This window comes from Limulus polyphemus, unplaced genomic scaffold, assembly GCF_000517525.1.
Source record: "Limulus polyphemus unplaced genomic scaffold, Limulus_polyphemus-2.1.2 Scaffold9939, whole genome shotgun sequence".
In the NCBI taxonomy this organism is placed as follows: domain Eukaryota; kingdom Metazoa; phylum Arthropoda; class Merostomata; order Xiphosura; family Limulidae; genus Limulus; species Limulus polyphemus.
This window is the reverse complement of record NW_013675549.1, coordinates 10,046-16,297: the sequence shown is the minus strand read 5'-3', so window position 1 is coordinate 16,297 and position 6,252 is coordinate 10,046. Positions and strand designations below refer to the sequence as shown.

Genomic DNA, 6,252 nt, shown 5'->3' with positions numbered 1-6,252 from the left:
CTGCGGACTTACAACGTTAGAAACCGGGTTTCGATACCCGTGGTGGGCAGAGCACACATAGCCCATTGTGTAGCTTTGTGCTTAACTACAAACAAACAAAACAAACTATGTCTTAAACCGTGAGCTTGTTTGTTTACTTTGGGGGCGGGGGTCGCATTTTCACTTTAAGCTACCTATCTTGATTCTGTAATTTTTCGGCGATCCCTGTTTCCTCTTTTTAAATTAAAAATTTTTAATAATCTTGTAGGAACATAAACTTTCATCATTAGATTTTAAATAAATGCATTCATTGTTTAGTAATCACCAGATTTTATACTTTTTTTGGCCCACATTAAAACGTGTACATTTTTTTGGGAAAATATATATATATTAATTATACATGTATATAATCATGTATTGTGCAACTCTGATAAAAAGTATGACTTGAAAATAAATTCAATTGAACAGTTTTTAGTGTTATTAAGAGGCCTTGAATCCTATGTATTTTGTGTTACATGAAAAATATGTGTGTATAATAATGTGTACTTCTTAACCAGATTTCATAAACAATACTAATAAACAAAATTACTCATGTTCTTGTAAATTTAACTTATATTAACAGAAGAATAATTTTTGTTTTTTATGTTCTTTGTTTAGGTGTGAATGTTATGATTACTTGTTTGATATAGCAGTACAAATGAAACAGTTTGGCTTAGATCCCACAGCCAAACCAAAGGAAACTGAATTTTAGGTAAGATAGTGTCATTAAAAATTATAAATTACATTTGTTGTCTCTAAACTTAGTGAATTTGGTGTGAAGCTCAGAAGTTCTAAAATATTTCATATGATTTTTTTAAAGCTCGAGAAGTATGTAGTTTAATATATAAACATGAGATGTTTTTGCAAGATTGGTTTGTATTAGCATTGAAATTTAGTTATATTTGGCCCTTACTATTTGTCAACTACAGTTTTTTTTGTTATTTCTTTTTTATTTATAGATATAAGGACTGGATTCCTGCTGTAAAATTAGCAAATGTAGATTATAAAGTTACTTTTTCCTGCTCTCAGCAAGGCTATATGAGGTCTAATAAAAAAAAATTGTTATTGCAAGTGTAAGAACATGTTAACTTAAGATCTCCTATTAAATCAAATGTACTTGAAAATATCCTGAATGTGGCCTAGATCTCCTTTTGTACCTGAAATACCTCTGCCTATGTTTCACATTCATGAAAGAAGGGATTTTGCCAGTTTTTTTCCCACCACCTACTTTTGCCTGATCTTATTCCCATACTATCTTGAATCTATCTAAGCCCTTTTTATAATTTCAGGACAGGGTTTCTCAAGTATGTTTCTTTCTCTCCTTCACTTTGTACATCATTCCCTGCTTCTGATTTTTATGTTTATTGTGTCCTCTCCAGATATACAAGTCCATATATGATTAGTTTTTCCACAATTTTGGTGCATGCATGCCTCATCCTCCTTCCTTTGTTACCTCATATGACTAGGCATAACTTTGCACTGTGCTACCTTTCTTCAGCTCCTAAACTTTGGAGTTCTTTTTTTTTTTTTTAGACTTGGGGGTCAGATCCTCTGTCTTTTGTTTATCTTTCTTAGGCTTAATTTTTTCCACATTTGTCTTACACTCTACCCTTTTACACTATTTTTCCTGTATTCACCTTCTTTCCATGGTAATCCACCATTCCTCTGAGTGGTTTTTCAGTGGATGCTTTTTCCCTTACTTTCTCTACAGTGGCATGTTTATCTTCCTTGGCCTTATAAATTCGTATTTGGTTGATCTGTTGCTAGAGTTTGTTGGAGTGAGATGCCCTTGTTACTGAAGTGTTTTTGCCTCCACTTTATCTCGTATACCTTCACCTGGCTATTGTCATTTGCTAGTGTGATTTTACTGGAGTGCTTGTTTCTCTGGATTCACATGCTGGAACTTCATGCCAATGTTTCTTCCTTATCCTCACAAGTTTCATATTTCTCTCCTGCCCCTTCTTTACCTCTTTTTGTCTACTATCTTCATGCTTTCTCTTCTTTCCCTGTCCATACTTCCTGTTCCTCTGTTCCCATCCATCCTCCCACCACTCTTAGACTTCTGTGCCATCAATCTTAGCAATGACTATCCTATAGGCTTAGGGCCAATTTAGTTCAGACTTATGCCATTCATTTCCAGCCGATTGTTTACTAGGTTTTCTGTCAAGAGCCTTACCCTTCGTTTTTTCATTTACTCCTCCATTGTCTTCTGTTCCCATTATTTTCCCTCCTCCAAGGGACCTTATTTCTTGCCACCATTGATCCGTAGCAGTGTTGGGCTTAATGACTGACAACTACATCAGACAGGTTTCTCATCCTTCTCCAGGATTTTATTCCTGTCTTTTTGTTGTTCCCTAGAAATCAATGGATAAATGTCCGATTATCGATATTTCACATCTCTTTAGGTTTCTTAACCTTCCTTGATTTACCATGGAGACTTTTCTCACCCTATGATGGTATTTTGTCCTAGGTTTTGGTATGACCAAGGTGGTCAGGTGCTTATTTTCTCATTTGGCTCCATTCCAACAAGCCTCCTATAGATGTCCTCTTCTCCTCTGTCAGCACATTTGGGTTGGTTTGTCTACTTGAAAAAGTCTCATCTCACATTCATTTGTGTATTTCTAAATTTGCATCTCTACAGTGCTTATCCTTCTCCTCTTTTGTTGGAGAGACATGGAGCAATTAGTTTCCCATGCCCTATCTTCTTCTCTCACTGTGTGGGAAGTTCTCTCTCTTTAGTGGACTTGGGCTTCCATGGACTCCCTTATCCATTTAGGTTGTGCTCATATGCATCATCTTCAATGGACTCTGCATGATCAGTGGAACCTTGCTCGGGATTCGTTGTCCTCCACCATTCACCTTTCACCTTCCTTGATCATTGACTTCCCCTGGTGCCTCAACAACATCAATACCACAAAAAGTGTCCTTCTTCCTCCATCTCATCAAGATCTACATCTATTTGCATATGCTTCCTTGATAGGGTAAGGGCATATCTTGAATCCAAAGAGATTTCGGGTCATGGTCCCACAACATATTATCCCTTCATATGAATCTCTTACAACTTTTAGTGGTAAGTCAAGCTTTGTATAATTTTTTTTATGGTTCATGGATGTCTAGTGATGATCCATGCAGATAGTTCTACAGTTTTCTCCTGTATTATTCACCAGGAAGGTACCCAGTCTTACTCTCTCTGTTTCCACACTCTTGACCTCTTTTTCTGGGCCCATTCTTTACAAGTACGTCTTATATTCTAGGTTCACTGATTCTTTTCACAGATCATCTTTGAAACCTGAAAAAATACTACCTATGGAATGGTCCCTCAATCCTCTGTTGTTCAAGTGGCTGTGCTTTCATCTGGGCGTTCCTCTTCTAGATGCTTTTGTCACTCAATCTCCACACCAAACTTCACTTGTTCCTTATCCCTCAGCTCTAACTGTGGATGTTTTCAGTCAGGACTGGTCCAACCTTTTTCTATATTCCTACCCTCCTATTCTTCTTTTCCCTCATGTGCTTTCTCTCGATCTGTATTGGCTGGTGCAGCTATAGTTTCCTTTACTGATCTTTCTTCAGTCCTCTCTTCCTCTACCTCTGTCATGCTCCCTACTTCTTCAACCTCACTCCTCCATCTCCCATCCAGCAGTGTCGTCAATCCGACTTCACGTGTGGGTTTTTGTCTGGTCCCTTGCAAGATGTTCCCGACTCTCTTCACGTATAGCCTTCCTTCTTTCTCATATAGTTACATGTTCCATCAAGTGTACCAATCCATTTGTATGTACCATTTTGAATCTAAAAATGTGAAATGTATGAATTGGTTTGCTAAATTGGTTTGATTCAATTTCAAATCAGAATCTTTTTTTTTCAAAGTGTATTTTTGTTTAAGGTATATTAGCTACAGAATAAATACTAATTTATGTCACAAGCTGTGATTGTAATTTATGTGAGTTTTCTATAGTTAAAACCTTTACATGAATTTCTTTGAAAAGTTCCAAGTTGTGAGACTAAAATCCTATTTTTGACATTATTAGGTAGATTTTTTTTAACGGGACTTGTATTTTTGATTCACTTAGGTGGTTGGTGAGTAATGAGTGAAACTTTGATAAACTGTTACATTCATTTTGGCAATTTGAAAAATATTACTGTTTTATTCAGTTTTGTTTTTAAAAGGAAATTATGCATTTTAAGTTTGTATTTGAAGTATTACTTTGCTAAAATAATGCAATTTCTCATGTATACTTGGTTTCAAACATATATCTCATTTCATATCTCTTGTTAAACTTGTCACATATCTTCTGTATTTTTGATTCAGATTTGAATTTATGGATAATTATTTAAAGTTAGAATCTACTTTAATTTTTTTAAGAAGGCAGCTTAGTAAGTTTATTAATGCTCAATAATGCTTTACATTTTATTTGAAACTTCATATAAGCTCCAAGGTTATGTGTAAAGAATGTTTTAAGAAAGTTTCACACTTCATTATGGATAGTAAAATCAGAAAATATGTGAGAAACTCTAGCTGAATTTATTTTTGTATTCTATCAATTCTGTTTCAGCACAAAACTGTGATTGTTTAATGTCCATTAGCAATATTTTTAAGCTGGTACTAAACATGTTTGGAAACATTCTACTAATATATTACACATGAATGTAATTTCACTTCACAGTACAAGATAATTAACAATATGGATGTGCATGAATTTACTTTTCGTTCGCATTAACTTTTTGTTTTTCCCAATATTTTTTAAAATTTGGCCATATATGAAAGACATTTTTTATTCCTGTATTTGTCTTAACAAGGGTCCATTTGGACTATCTGGGCTAACCCATTTTCTACTTCAAGCCACACGTAGAAACCACTTTTCTTGTATCAAACTCTAAAATACTCGTACAATCCCCCCTTAATATCCTTTAACACATTGACTGCTGACTACTACTCATAGTCCCAGGTGTACCAAATTCTGCCAATATTATATAGAAAACAGAATAATGTTGACATCCCAGATAACACAACAAACAATCTGATGGCAGTTTGGGGAACATATACATGTATCTATGTAATGATCATGATCAAATATATATTATATCATTATTTGCACTACTGAAATCCACTAAAGTGTGCAAACACAGTATCCCCACAAAGCTAAGACTAAAGAAGAGATGGTTACAAAGTGAAAATATATTATTATAACTGAAATAGTGTTATTCTACATGATCCATGGTGTTGTTTGATCAGGTCTGAATCAATAAGCAATTGATAATCAATAAACATTTTTAAAATATTGATTTTATTCTTTCAATGTTACAGGAACTAATAAGTTCTCACATCATACCAAATAACAACAAAAATAATGTCCAGTAAATAATTACAAATGTTTCTCTGTCTTCTTGTTTATGTGTTCATTATTGAGGCATATGGTATTGCTTGAAGCAATTCTCTACACAGAGGGCTGTTTTTTTCAGGGCAGACATCGCACACGTAGTGGCTTTCTCGTCTGCTCCCAGTCTTTGTGCATACACGACATGGTTTGGTTGGCTTCTCTTTCTTTTCTGTGGATGGCAAACATATGAGGTAGTGAAATGATTTATCTTTTAGAATTGGAGTTGCACGTCGACCCTGGCCTTGAAGATCCATTATGGTATTTACTAGCAGATGAACCTGCTCACAAAACTTCAAGAGTTTCATTTGCTGTCCCCTATTTTCATTGTACAGGATATGGGTGTTCAGAATAAATATTTCAATGATGTGATGGGCAATCTTCGTATACCATCATGTGGTCTTTCTCGGGGCTGAGTAATACGACAGCATTTGGTCAGATCTATTTATCCATGACATGCCATTGTTGTAGTCACGAGTGATATTGGGTTTCTTGAAAATTTTATCATTTTGATTTGCAACATCAACTGCCTCTACTCTGTGCATGTTGCTAATTGTGAGCATCTCCCATTTGTCCTTCCATTTACAAACTACACTGATTCTGACTGCTTCCATTCATGTTCTCCCTTCAACTTTTTCCTGACCACATACATTGGATTTTCTTTACGATCAAACCGAAGTGTTTCACATACATAGGTTGATCACTCAGTCAGTTTTTGCACCAAACCCACAGAATTGTAATAATTATCTGCGTATAAAACATGACCTTTGTCCAGGTTATCAGCCATCAGATCACGTACAACAGCTGCAGCTTTTCCCAAACTGGTATCTTCATCAAGGGAAGCTCAAGAGTATACACGAAT

The 6,252-nt window shown here is 35.3% G+C and overlaps 1 long non-coding RNA gene across 1 annotated transcript in view; it reads left to right on the top strand.

Annotated features, from left to right (window-relative positions):
- The window catches only part of LOC106476158, an 8,923-nt gene extending 3,625 nt beyond the window's left edge, over nucleotides 1-5,298 (top strand). The window contains exons 2-3 of the long non-coding RNA XR_001291874.2: nucleotides 637-730; nucleotides 978-5,298. This is a non-coding gene — a long non-coding RNA (uncharacterized LOC106476158). The remainder of the gene's footprint in view (nucleotides 1-636; nucleotides 731-977) is intronic.
- Nucleotides 5,299-6,252: the final 954 nt, after the last annotated feature.